We start from the raw sequence: 15574 nt of genomic DNA, 5'->3' as shown, positions 1-15574 counted from the left end.
GGCACATTTGACTTCCTTTCCTGCAATAGCGTGCTCGCGAATTTGTCCGAGATCATGTGTCAGAAGTTTGTTTTCTGGTCTAGTTATTTTGGTGGAAGAAGGGTTTGTATCACGAAAGCTTTTGAGACCGTATGGGTAGATATGAAGCCAAGTTGCCTTCATGGATATATCTGTGGGACATTTATTTGAAACTTCCTGATGAATTCTTGTCAGCATGCTGAGGACCTGCTTATCATGATTGAAGGTGAGCAGGTCTCGGGTATCGTAGGGGTTTGGAGAGACAGGGTGGTTTTTGAGGTGTCGGGTGACAATACGTTGCTAATGGTGCAGAAAGGTATGTTGGCCATCCTCCCCACATTAGAGGTGGTGAACGCGACATAAGGTGCGCTAATCAAATCGTCTAACTATGGCTGAGAGAATGGACTTCCCTATCGCCTGAAGGATGAGTTGATAACTGTTGCCGGTATGATCAGAAGATTTAGTGAACTGTCTGTGTTTTGCCCGTGTCATATATTGGGCCGAAAACTACTACTGTGTGTTAGTGGGTCGTCATGTTACGATGTCTGCCTGTCTTACTCGTGTCCTTGATCTGGAAGCGAGTCGTAGGACTTTTCTCCACAAATTGAAGCATGGGTTGCATCTGGTGGAGGATAATTGACCTGGGACTTCTGATCTGGGGGAAGAAGATCTTAGATGCTGCGTGCACCCAATCGGCAGTGTGCTGCCGAGGACAGTGACAGAGGGAAGATGACGTACGAATTTACTTGTTACGCCATATCCGTTCTGAACAAGTTGAAGGATGGGCTGCAGCTGGTAGAGGATGATTGGTGCGGGCCTTCTGATAGGATGGATACGTGGATGTTAGGCGGTGCAGTACACTTCATCGTACTGTACGCGCTGTTAATAGGTGGAGGAAAAGGTGGTTGGACAGTACTATAGGAAGGGTAACGTACGATTTTTTTCTTGACGCTACGTATGAACGTAGGACCGTCCAGATTTCTGTTTTACCATGTGTCTGGGTTTCTTACAGACAGGGTATGGCGTTTTCAATGCGTATTTGAATGTAAGAGGTATGTCTGATACAGAATTATATGTGTGGGATGACTGAGGCCTGGAAGCATATACTGCATGTCATGGCTATGGTAGGATGTTAAGATGGCGGGAGTCCATAACCGCCCGCCCTACATTCAAGTGAAGTACGCATAACTATGATCGCCTGAAGAATAAGTTGACAACAGTTGTCTAAACAATCAGAGGGGTTTGGTGGATTGACTGGGGGTTGAGCAGTCCTTTTGTGCGTGCGTGATAGTCTGTGCCCACTCCACTGCACTTGATTTGGAAGCAAGATTTAGAGATATTCTGTACAAGTTGAAGCGTGAGTTGCAGCGGGTTGAGGATAATTGGCCGATCTGGTTTCCATCCGATCTGGTGGATAGAAACGTTAGACCATGCAGTGCACTTCATCGCAAGCAAGCTGCCGATAATTTGTTGACTAGGTGGGTGGATAGTGACGTACGAATTTATTCCTGACGCTAAGTTCTTACGATACAGTCCAGACTTCTGCTTTAGAATGAGTCTAGGTTTCTTACTGAATTTTTGAATGAAAGATACTTTTTTGAGATGGAGTTGAGTGTGTGGAATGGCTGAGGACTGGAGCCATATACTGATGGAATGTCGATACTACGATGACAGAGTTCTTGCCAATATGGATGTAACGTATGGATGGGCGATGTGGGATTACAGTAGGATACTTGACGATGAGGATGACGACATAAGGCGGTGCAGTGCACTTCGTCGGGAGCGTGCTGCTGATAGATGGAGGGATAGTTGGCGTGTGAATTTATTTCTGACGCTACATTCGTACTTTACTGCCCAGACTTCCGCTTTAGCATGATTCTGGGTTTCTTACTGACTGTGCATGACTCTTCGAATGCGTTTTTGAAAGTATGAAGCCTATCCGAGACAACATTTTGTGGCATGGCTGCGGACTGAAGACATATTCAGACGGAATGCCCTTACTATGACATTAAAATTTTAGCAAAATATGGGATGGGATTTCATTAAGGTACTTGAAGGCAGTCGGACTATTAGTTGCTTAAGTTGTTTTGCACGTGAAGTGTTTGTTAGGAGAAGGACAAGACTTATTGGTGGTAATTCTCTCAGAGAGGCATCTCTACCATTGGGCGTGTTTGGAGGTTTGGTCCGAAGTCACACGTACAAACTTTGCCGTAAAGTAAATTGCATTTTTGGGAAATAGAGGGTGGAAAATAGTATAGAGGAACTTTTCCCCCTCCCCTATATCTCAAAAACTCAATTTAGTTTGCGGCAAATTTTATACGTGTACCTTCAGACTTGGTCGTGAGCGCTACCAGGGAGCAAAATTGCTGCAACAAAACGCCAAAATTAAGAAAAAATCTCCCGAACCTTCAGTCCCCAAAATGTTCACACCAACCTCGTTTGGGATTGGCACACGCGCCTTTAGTAAAATATGATGATGGCTGTGATGATGATCGCCGCAATATTAATGAAGTTAAGCGATTAGGGGGAGGTAGTAATGTGGTGGAACTGGTGCCACAGCAACAATAGTTGCCCAGAGCTACTGACTTTTTCTCGTGCCTTACTGATCGATCTGTGAATCAAACAACAGCGAGAAAAACAGGTTTCGATTGATTCATGATCTTCAGTAACAAAAAAAAAAAGACAACAAAAACAAAAGAGTAGAAATATTGCTAATAAAATAAACAAACATAAAAAGAGCACAGCCAGCAAGAAGAAAGTTGAGGGGCGCGCAGACAACAATCTGGCAAAGCTGATGACGACAAGCCTTAAAGCCAACAAACAACAATAACAACGTTAGGAAGATTTAAAATTCAGGTGATCGGCAAAAAAAAAACGATCATGACAATAATCAATGAGTTGCTAAAATGTTGTTGTTCCGAAAGACCTGGAAGGTGGCAGCAAGGAATGAAACGTCTCTGTGAATCTAGGGTTGTTGATGGAGGGGCAGAGGTTCGGTATTTAAGGCAAAAAAGTGCCTGCAATAGATGATACAGCTGTCGTTGTTTGAACTCTACTTGTCTTGTCTCGTCTCGTCTCGATAGCTATTGGGTTTGTTGGTTGGTGTTGGTGTATGTAGCTACTAGCCAAGCTTTGCTGGTGATCTCTTGTCTTTGAAATGCACGTTTAAATGATGTGTGTTGGCTTTTTGTTTGTTTTCTTTTTGCTACCATTCACATGAAATGTCGTCACTTTGTCGGTGTTTGATGTATTCGTTACGTTTGTCCAGGCAGCTTCTGCCGCTGTAGCATCTTGCATTGTTAAGATACTTGTTGTTGTAGTTTTTTGGTTTTTTTTTCAGATTCGTGACCATACATTGATTGGCAAGTAAAACTTGTTTATCTTTTTGTTGTATTTTAACAACAACTTTGGCATTGTGCAAAATCAAAGCTACGACTGGCTCCATTATGGTGTTACTTCCATACTTCCACCTCCCCCAACTAGCATCCTGTTCAAGATCATTGTCGCACTTCCTGTGATCTTTGTTTTCCTCATATAATTTTTAAAATACACTACGATGCAATTAAATAGCGAAATTAGCAAAAAGGGACTTCTGATAGGGGGAGGACTAGATTGACGTACTGTGACGCCCAGTCTTTTGCTTTACAGTCATAGGCAGAGGGGTATGTATCATTAATTCATATTTATTACTTTGAACTGTTTTGCATATACATATAATTAAAAAAATAGAAAAAATTTTTGTTATAAATAAAAAAAATATTTTTTAATTAAAAACAAAATAAAAAATATTTTTTATAAATTCTTTAATGTAAAAAATATTTTATTATTAATTTTAATTCAAAACATATATTTTTTATTGGCTTAATATTTATTTATTTTTGTAATTAAAATTTATATATTTTTTTTTTTCAAAATAGTCTGGCTTAATACCATTGTTCTTGTATTAATATTTTAACACAACTAATTTATTAGTGGAAAAAGTTTGGCACTGTTCGCCAAGGGTAAGGCAGGGAATACTAGTTTCGATCCTTGCCACAGGGTCTCTTGTTTGTGGATATTATCCACCGAAGTTATGTTGCAATTAAAGTTGTTTTTAGTTGTTTTAAAATATTAAAACAACAACAATGGGATTAAGCCAGACTAATTTGAAAAAAAAAAAACAAAATTGTATCAGCTATCCCAATAAAAACGCCACCATGTTCAATTTATAAAAAATATTTTTTATAAGTTATAATTATAAGAACAAGAAATATTTTAATAAAAAAATTATAAATTAAAAAACAAAATACATATATGGTTTAAAAAATATTTCTTTTTTTTAATTTTAATTAAAAATTATTTGTTTTTAAATTTAAATAAATTTTATTTTTCAAATATATTATTTTTTAAATATATTTATATTTATTTATTTATGTAATAAAAATTTAAAAAATATTTTTTATAAGTTTCAATTATAAAAAACAATAAATATTTTAATAAAAAAAATATAAATTAAAAAAATAATAAAAAATTATAAACTGTTTAAAAAATATTTTTTTTTTAATTTTAATTAAAAATATTTTTTTTTAATTTAAATAAGTCTTATTTTTTAAATTATATAATAGATTTTAAAAATTTATAAAAACTTTTTTAATTTGTTTATATTATTATAATAATTTTTTGAATTACAATTTTTAAAACATATGCTCAATTAAAATTTATTAATATTTATATATTAAAGTATAAAATTATAAAAAATATTTTTTTTTAAATTAGAATTAATTTAAAATGTTTTTTATATTTGGAATAAAAAAATTATACAAAATATATTTTTCTTGTGCTACAGTCATATATAATTTAAAAAATAAAAATATATTTGTTATAAATTAAAAAATATTTTTTTTAATTAAAAAACATTTTTATAAATTCTTTAATGTGAAAAAATATTATATTTTTAATTTTAAATTAGAAAATATATTTTTGATTTGCTTCATATTTATTTATTAATTAAAAAAAATAATAAAAAAATTAGAAATTGTTTAAAAAATATTTTTTTAATTTTAATTAAAAATATTTTTTAATTTAAATTAGTTTTATTTTTTAAATTATATAATATGTTTTAAAAATTTTTAAAAACTTTTCAATTTTGTTTATATTATTATAATAATTTTTAGAAATTAAATAACATATGTTTTAAAAATTTTATTTCAAAAAATTAAATAATTAAAATTTATTAAAATTATAAATGTCAACGTTTTAAAAAAAAAATTTAAAAAATATTTTTTTAATTAAGGTTTATTAAACATTTTTCAATTTGGAATAAAAAATTTATACAAAATATATATTTTTCTTGTGCTACAGTCATATTTAATTAACAAAAAAAAAAATTAAAAATATATTGTTTATAAATTAAAAAATATATTTTTAATTAAAAAACATTTTTATAAATACTTTATGTAATATTTTATTATATTTATATTTTTAAAATATTTTATTATTAATTTTAATTTTTTTTTTTATTAATTCACTTTTATTCATAAATATTAGTTTACAATTCAAAAATATTGCCCCAGCGTCTTGTAGACTAATTTAGCAAATCTATTTTTTTATTTGCTTAATGTTTATTTATTTTTGTGAATAAAATGTATAAAAAATATTTTTTAGCAGTTTTAATTATAAAGGCAATAAATATTTACTTAAAAATTAAAAATTGTTATAAATTAAAAAAATGAAAAAAATGGTTTACAAAAATAAACTTTATAAAACATTTTTTGATATTTTTTAAATTAAAATTTTTAAAACATATATTTAATTAAAATTTATAAATATTATAAATGATAAAATTTTATAAAAATATTTTTATTTTTATAATTAAAAATTAAAAAAAGTATTTTTTTAAATAACAATTTATTATAAATATTTTTTATGTTTTGAATAAAAAATTTATAAAAAACATATTTTTTTAATTAAAATTAAAAAAATCTTAATTAATATTCATCAAAATATATGTTTTAAACCAAAATTTATAAAGAATAGTTTTTATTTAAAATTTTTAATTAAAATTCGATTTCCAATTCAAAAATACTTTCAAAATTAAGCTTAATATTTTTCAAATTAAAATTTTGATTTGTTTTAAATTTTTAATTGAATTTTATTTTTTTAATATTTGAATCAGAAAAATATTTTTTTATTATTTAGTTTAAAATTTTATATTTTTTTAATTTATAATTTTTTTTTTAATTTATACAAATTTATTTATTTTTAAATAAATTTGAAAAATAATATTTTTTTAATATAAATTTATAACAGAAATATATTTTACAAAATAATTTTTTCTATTTTTTAATTAAAATTAAAAAAAAATCTGAATTAAGATTTAAAAAAATATAATTTATAAAAAAAATAATTAAAAATATTAAAATTCGTAAATATATTTTTAATTAAATTAAATATTTAAATATTAATTAATAATAAAAAAATGTTTAACAAAAATGTTTTTATTTAAAATTAGTTAATATTATTATTAAAAATGTTACCATTAAAAGAATTTATAAAAATATTTTTATTTAAATATTAAATAATAATAAAAAATGTTTAATAACAATTTTTAAAAAATGTTTTTAATTAAAATTAGTAAATATTATTATTAAAAATTTTACCATTAAAGGAATTTATAAAAATATTTTTGTATGTTTTATTAAACGTTCATAACTTTTAATATTTTTTTAATGCAAATTTATTAGAATTATTTGTATAATTTTTTAAACAAAAATATTTTTAAAATTAAGCTTTTTATTTTTCCTAGCTAAATTTTGATTTTTTTCTAAGTTTTAATTTTATGTTTTTAATATTTGGATTAGAAAGAGATTTTTTAAATTATTTAATTTATACATATTTTTTCATTTATAAAAACATATTTTTTATTTTTAATTAAAATGTGTAAAACATATTTTTTTAATTAAAATTTATAAAAAAAACTATTTTTTTAATAAAATTTTCTTAAAATGGTAAAAATATATTTTTTAAAATAAATTTGTCTATTTTTTTATTTAAATTAAAAAAAAGGAAAGTGATGAAGTTAAGCCAATGGGGGAATACTCCAGACTTAGACAATCATATGATTGAATCTTCAACTAAAACAGAACAAACAAAAAACAGCGAAGGCATGCGCAAAACGGAATTTTGTAAATAAAATTCCAACAACATACTCACAGGTAACTGTGCTGATGTTATTTCAACTTAACAGAAATCGATGATTTCTTAGTTGAATCGTGCTGTCAGCTTGCAAATATTTTGTTCTGGTGTTTTTTTGGGAAAGCCGAAAAGTGAGCATCATCCTCATTAACATGAGAATACTCAATGCTTAAAGAGTTCAGGTTTTCACTAAAAAAATCATCATTTCAAAAACTGAAAAGCCAATTAATAATACCCTTCGCCGGGATGAAATCATGATATTGGTAGCGATCAGTAAATTTTAATTACAACTTGTAAAAAATGTTTAATTGAAATTTATAAAAAAATTTATAAAAAAATATTTTTATAGCAATTTTTAAAAATTTGTTTAATTAAAATTTTTTAAAATTATTATTAAAAATATTTTTATACGTCTTATTAAAAATTATAAAAAAATATTTTTTTTTAATAAAAATCTATTAAATATATTTTTAACATTTTATAAACATTGTCGGACGCTTAATTAAGATAAGAGTATTATGTGAGAATTTTTGAATGATAAGGTGTATAGGTGGAGCTGATTTGGTTTTTATCAACAAAAATCAAAGTTTATTTTTTATCTTTATTTTAGAGAAACAAGCGATAAATAAAACACTTAACAAAGCTCTAGACATTGGAATCAAGTCGTAAAGAAAACTATATAAAATCACAACAAAATCGTTTGATATCACTCGGTAGAGAAAAATTTTTATCGAATATCTTTTTATGCTGGGCCAATAATGATAACAACACTAATTGGACAATTTACTCTGAATAGAACAATGTTCCCAAACCCGAATCATGTTCGATTTGCTTTATTTTGCCATAAATCATTTTGTCAATTTAAAAATATTGGAAAAATCAATAATAACCTCACGACGACGACAACAATGGTTAATTGAAAATTCTGGGCGTTTTTTCCATTTAGCTTGCCTTGTGGGTGAGAAACTAAACAGCAGACTCTGTGTCACTAGAACTTGAAAATTTCATTTCAAATTCTTTGATTAATTAATAGGCAAATAGACGTCAGTCAATGTGACATTTATTGTCACCTTGCGGCTGAATAAGTAGTGGTTGGTTCAAAGGATGTAGGTGGGTTTTCGGAAAACTTAAGGACAACCAATAACTAAAGGTGAAAACCTTAAACTATTAGCAAATCCACTGTCGCAAAATGAAAGCTATGTATGTTAATACTTCGGACACTATAGAATGTTGTGTTAAAAATAAAATGTAGCTACCAAAACATTTCAGATTAAAAATTATGTTTTTTACACCTTATCCCTAATATTATTACACTCATTACTCATTAGAATTTCTTTACAAGACGTTCAAAGTCCAATTAACTTGTGCCGTAAAAAACCAAAAATCACACACACGATAACCCCAAAAAACGCTCTACCTTGTAATAACAAGCAACAATAATTGAATATTGTAAAATTGCATGTATTCATATACTCGTATTCAATCAACATTTGATAAGTTACAAGCCAGCAAAAAGATACGTACAATTGATAAAACAACCCACAACCACAATTTAATAAGCGTGTAAATAATGTCAAGCTAGCTACTGTAATGGGCATTTGAGAAAACGGAGAAAAAATAACTGTCGATTACAACATCATCGCATTGTATCAAAAACAACAACGACATCAATACGATATGGGCGTCATAATTTTTAACAACAATCCCCCAACCCCACCACTCTATACAAATTATCAAGCCCTAAAGCTCGATCGCTTGACTCAAGAAAATAAATAAGAAAAAATATGTCAAATACGAAGTATGTAATTACGATTGCTTGTAATTTTTTTCCATTACTCACACCCATCGAATGTGGTGTGACGTTTCAAAGATAACTCGTTTAAAATTACACATATCGTGTAATTGGCGTCAATTGGACTCAAAATTTCATAAAAAAGTAAACAATTAAAATTAGTTTGAATGGAATGGTCAACAAGTCCACATTGTCACTATAAATTAAATTTAAAATATTTAAATTAAACAATATAAAATGTATAATATGTAAAACATATTATATAAAGTAAGAATTTAAAATATAAAGTACAAAATATAAACTATAAAATATAAAACATAAAATATAAGATTTAAAATATAAAATATAAAAAATAAAATATAAGATTTAAGATATAAAATATAAACTATAAAATATAAAACATAACATTTTATATGTAAAATAAAATATAAAATTTAAGATATAAAATATAAACTATAAATTATAAATATAAATTATAAACTTAAAATATTTATTTTTATTTAATATTTTTAAAATATTTTGTTGTTATTCAAACAATTGAATTACAACAAAATATGGACTAAAGCTGAAATAAACACAAAGATGTAAAATTCTGCAGTCCAACAATAAAAAACGCCAACAACAATAATAGGCATCAGCACGGCCTTGTTGACCAATGTGTAATGCAAAAACAACTTTCTTGTTGTTTTTACCCCCGCTTATTGAAGCAACACTCCTATGTTCGTATTCTTTGCAAAGCAAAGACGACATAAAAACAGTGGTGGATATGAAATTCTTTAGTTCGACTCAAATTGTAGGGTAAACAGCTTTAGGGCCATACAGCAAATTTCTCATTTTATTTAATTTGCTAGATGGCTTTATTGACCTGTTTATCGATACAGAGTCGGCAAAAAAGGGAACTGATGAAGTTCTTTGGTGACAACTGAAACTATAGTATTCCCTACCCTTCGCCCGCAGCTAATCAATTTCATATCCACTTTAAAATATTTTGTTGTTATTCAAACAATTGAATTACAACAAAATATGGACTAAAGCTGAAATAAACACAAACTATAAAATATCTCTAGTCGTCATAAAATTGGGGAAGAGTTCTTTGCTTCAATGCAAAGAACTAAGAGAACTGATGAGTCCAAGTGGCGTTGCACGAAACTAGTATTCTCTGCCCTTCCCTAAAGTAAATCAATTTTAACTACACCCACTTTAAAAACTTGTTGTTTTTAAGATTTGAAAACAACAAATATGTGATTAAGCGAGCTTACTTTAAAAATAAAAAGTAAACACACATCACAACAAAACTGCCAAAAGTGAATATAAAATATAAAATTAAATATAAAATACAAAATATAAACTATAAAATATAAAAATACTAAATTAAAGTTGTTTTAATAAAATATTAAAACAACGACTATGGGATTAAGCCTGACTATTTTGAAAAGCAAAATATAAAAAATAAAATACAAAATATAAAACATAAAATATAAAATCTATATATAAAATAGAACAATGTCGTTGTAACATTTTTTTTATTATGTTTGTATGTTCGTTCCTCTGTTCAATCTGGCTCTGGGTCTATCTCCAGTTCCAAAAAAATGGCTGCTTCGATGGGATGTACCCACTGGAGTTAGATGGGTAGGTTTGGCAGGGCAGTTGAAAAGGTATTCTGTGTCGTGCGGGCCCATGCCGCATACTGGGCAGATGTTTTGCACGGCGAGATCGATTTCCGCTCAATAAGAATTTAGGCGACTGCAATATCCCGAGCGTAGTTGATCCAAAACTACGCTGGTTTGTCGTGGCAGCTGGCGCTCGTCAGCTGCGATAGATGGGGGATGTACTCCGAGTAACTGCGTCCGTGTGAATGCTATTCAAACCTGCTTGATATGGTTGTTGATCTAGGGGTTCTCTCCTGTATCGTTGGACATCTTCCTCTAGAGCATGGATATTCTTCCTGACCTGCCTGAATGTGTCGGGCCTACCCACAAGATGGTGATTGGGATGGCTCACACGGTAACATCCAAGCAGGTACTGCAACGAAAGCATCCCATTGCGTTGCTTTACTGGAAGAATCTTTGCCTCCTCATGTAGATGGTCCACTGAAGATTTGAGGAGGCACCCTGTTGCTGTTCTCAGGGCGGCATTCTGGCAAGTTTGAATCCTTTTCCAATTCGTGTGACATAATCTCGGGGACCAGACTGGAGCCGCATAGCTTACCACAGACCGACCTATCGCGTTATATGTTGCCAACAAGGTTTCTTTAACTTCACCCCAAGTGCTGCCGGCTAGGGACTTGAGGACCTTGTTCCTACTTTTCAGCTTGTCGCAGATAGCTGTGGCGTGGGCGCATGACGTGAGTGTAGTGTCGAATGTGACCCCTAAAATTTTACGGCAGTTTGTGGTCGGAATTCTGCTACCATCGACCACGACATTCAACGCACGTCCAAACTGTGCTGTCCATGTGGTGAACAGAGTGACTGTAGATTTTGTGGCGGAAATCTGCATATTCCTCGAATGGAAAAAGGTGGTAAAATCGGTTAAATTGTTGTTCAGTCTCTCACAGATGTCAGCAGGATAGGTACCCAACGCCAGGGTCGTGCAATCATCCGCATACGTTACGATCTCGATGCCATCTGGAGGGGGCGGAATAAAGGAGAGGTAAAGGTTAGACAGTTCCGGAGATATCACCCCACCTTGGGGGACTCTACGGGGTTTCTTATTCCTGAATTCCACGTACGACTGGCGTCCACACATATAGTTGACTATCCAACGTTTTAAGCTTGGCCGGAGGGTTGTCTGCTCAATGTCCTTAAACAGCGTGGAGTGCCTGACTGTTTCAAAGGCTTTTGATAAGTCAAGCGCCACCATCACTGTTCTATCGCACGGTCGTCTCTGGTTGAGTCCTTGACAGATATATGTGGTAATGGCGTGCAGCGCTGTTGTCGTGCTGTGCTGCTTACGGAATCCATGCTTATGATCGGCAACTTGATAGCTAATTCTGATACTGGGGAGGAGTAAGGCCTCAAGTGTCTTTGCTACGGGCGACAAAAGCGAAATCGGCCTGTGCGATTCACTTTTGCTGGCATCCTTCACTTTTGCTGGCATCCTCTTGCTGGCTTCCATAGTGGGACCACCCTTCCCATTTTCAGACTTCGGGAACAACGAGGGTGGCCAGCGACAAGTTGAAAACTTTAGTGAGATACTCCAATCCCGGCTCATCCAGTTGCTTCAGCATTACCATGGAGATTCCATCAGGGCAAACTACTGATTGAAATTACTTGCGCACCTCTTCGGGTCAGTCAACGTAATGCCGCCAAACGTGACTGATGTCCTATCTTCCTTTCTTCCAGGGTTCGAGAGTGACTTAATCGTTGCCCACAATTCACCAATGTCGCAGGTCTTCAGATGATTTAACCATTTGTTCCGCTTATGCTCGCCGACCAGCCTGTTAACTTCCAGGGTCAGCTCGCTGACTCTGGGGTCATTGGGGTTGGCACGATGAGCTTCGTCGCTCATTTGCCAATCCCGTCGCATCTGCTGGAAAGTTTGGTCTTACTTCGGGTATTCGACCAGCAGGGATATGGCGAGCGGTTGCAGCAGTGATGATGTCTCGGAACGTCCTTTCCGCTACCCGAACATTAGAAGGACTGGGCAATTCTCTGAAGCGGCGATTGGTGAACTCTCTGAAACTCGGCCAATCAGCTTTCTTATGATTGACGAATGTGCGGCGTTCAGAGGTGATGAAGTCGGGTGGTCTGCTAATGGACACAATTATGGGAAGATGGTCTGATCCAAGGGAAATGACGGGTTGCCAGGTGACGTCATTTGTCAGACCAGGTGACACGATGGTTATGTCTGGCAAACTGTGACACTCTCCTCTAATTCTGGTAGGGGAGTCCTCATTGACCGTGCAAAACGTAGAGCTATCAATCTGCTCAGCCAGCGCTGTACCTCTCTGCATACTCTGGGATTGGGACAAGAACGGCTGGTGTTAAAGGGTGCGTGTGCGATTGTTGCCGAGGGGACTGCGGGGGAGTTTCGTAGTCCCAACACAGAAAAACGAAACAAATACAAACATATGTACACTGAGGTGGCAGCCGATGGTCGGAACGATGATTTTGTGTTGTTCCGGGTCAATCCGGTACGAAAGTACCCGCTGCCGTGGGATTGTGTTTGTGTGTTTGTTTGAAGTTTATGGACTCAAAAACTGTTGAACCTATTTTCCTGAAATTTGAAGAGTATATCACTACATGGCCTGAAAGTAACATAGGCTATAAAAATTTCTGAAATTCTGCGTTGATCCTGGGATATAGCATCAGAATCGTAGGTAGGAATGGTAACAGATAATGTCTCCAAATTTTGGATGTACGAAGGAATTTGGTCTAGAAATATATTTTCCAATTTATATTGAAATCGGGGCGGATTTGGATATAGCTCCCACATATATTTTCGTCTGATTTCTTGTATTTTATGCATTAAACACGCTATGTAAGTACAATTTCAATGAAATTTGGAATGTGTGCCGGCATTGGGTCTAGAAATAAATTTTCTAAATTATATTGAAATCGGTTCAGATTTGGATATAGCTCCCATATATATTTTCGTCCGTTTTCATGTATTTGATGCACCCAAACACGCTTTATATACCCGATTTTAATGAAAGTTGGAATGTGTGACGAAAATTGGCCTACCAATAAATTTGTCAAAATATAGTTTACCTTATTCGGGGTAGCGAAGCGCACCGGGTTCAGATAGTAAAATATAAAATACAAAATATTAGATATGAACTATTTTGAACATTCCCTTCAACAGTTCTAAAAATAGAATATATGTATGTTATTTGTCCCTTTTGCCCTTATTGTAAAGTACTTTGTATCGTCCCTGTGTAAGTTTGATCCTATATCTAAACTTAATTGTTGTATCGAAAATTCGCTGATACTTTTGTGCCTCGTCTCACCTTATGCCAAAATATATTGTATTATTTGTAGAGCAATGGAAATCCACCAACGACAAATGTTTGCTGTTTCTAATCTCAGCTGATAAAAAGAAAATAAACAAAAAAAAACGAAAGTAATAAAAAAATCTGTCCACCCCAGCACAAAAAAAAAACGAAACAAAAAAGAAATAACAGCAACACAAAAAGTCGTGCAAATTTTTCTATGGTTTATCAAACTCTAAATAAAGAAATTGTCATAAAAAAGGTTGTTGCTGTTGGTTGGTTTTGTTGCTATTTTGGCCATTGGCATTCAGTGCCAGCTATCTAACCTGCCAGCCAGTCGGCCAACCAGCCAGCCATTCAACCACTCTCAGTTAGTCCATGTATTTAAACGTCATTTTATATTTAGTAGCACCAAAAATATTTGCCAACAATTTTATTTAAATTTATTTGCCATTGCCATTATTTTCGCGTTTCATTTCATTTTGTTTTCGTCATTTTGTTGAAGAAAAAAAATAGAAAGAAATTTGATTTTTTTCTTTCAATTTTTGGCACCAAGAATGATTTCTTGTTCTTATCTTTTAAATATAGCAAAACGGCACATGCTGTTGCTTTCTTTTAAATCGTTTTGAAATTAGGTGGCCGTGGCTGTGGTGGTGCTGAGGGAGACCCCTTTTGAATATATCACCAGAAAATAAATTTCGTTATCGTTATTCTGGTCTATTCTTGAAACCGCAAAAATAAATGGCAATCTTAAAACTCAATCAGCTATCAGAACTATATCAATCACTAAAAACAGTAAAAACAAATTAGGCTCTAGCAGGTATTAAAATGTCAAAATATTAATTGATATGGTATGTCGATGATGATGATATGATAATGATGTTGATTATGTGGGTGAGTAACACCCAGGGAAAAATTATATAAATTTAACGGGTTCTGAAAAGGAAGGTAATGATTTGATACGAGGAAGGCTTAAAACGCTTGCAAATTTCTAGAAAGTAAACATTTGTATTGGGCTATTTTGAAATATAGATTGGACACAGCAGATTGCTTAATTTTATATAATATTTATCCATTTTTTTCAAACCTAAATATAGACAGGTTACAGAATTTTCCAAATTCGTCGTCGGTCAATAAGCATATTGAATTTTTCTCCATATTGTTCTAAATTCCTTGATATATTTCACCTGCTCTTCGAATTGTTTTCGAAACAAAAGAGAATGCCATTGAAGTGTAAAAACAACACTTTGTTTCACAAGTTCGCTTGTTGTTGTTGTAGTTTTACTATAAATCCTCTAGCCGGAGGATATGAGCGCAACCAAAGGTGTCATAATATTTCATAATACACCTTTTCTAGTCCACAGCAAAAACAACAACAGCAAACGTTATGGTAATTAAAACCATGTTGTTGACTGTTATATGGCGCTTTCTTTTAGCAATGTAACAACTACCTGTTGCATCGTGTCTCCTGGCGCTGAGGGTATTTCCCAGAACGTTGTCAATTAAGGCAGCAGACAGGTAGTCTGTTAATAAGAGGATGACACCTAAAACGTCAAACTACATTTTAGTTAATTAAAGACAAGTGGATTAAGAAATAGAAAACCTTTTTCAGAGGATAATAAATTTGACGTTTCGCTTCGTCAAATTCTATTGAGAAGTTT

The 15574-nt window shown here is 32.1% G+C and overlaps 1 protein-coding gene across 2 annotated transcripts in view; it reads right to left on the bottom strand.

The window, feature by feature from the left end:
* shn (zinc finger protein schnurri) overlaps positions 1–15574 on the bottom strand; it is a 282408-nt gene that overhangs the window by 108797 nt on the left and 158037 nt on the right. The gene's annotated exons all lie outside the window — the stretch shown is intronic.

The sequence above is a fragment of the Musca autumnalis genome, unplaced genomic scaffold, assembly GCF_047663935.1.
Source record: "Musca autumnalis isolate F117 unplaced genomic scaffold, ASM4766393v1 scaffold_5, whole genome shotgun sequence".
Taxonomy (NCBI): Eukaryota; Metazoa; Arthropoda; class Insecta; order Diptera; family Muscidae; genus Musca; species Musca autumnalis.
This window is presented reverse-complemented; position numbering and strand designations above follow the sequence as displayed.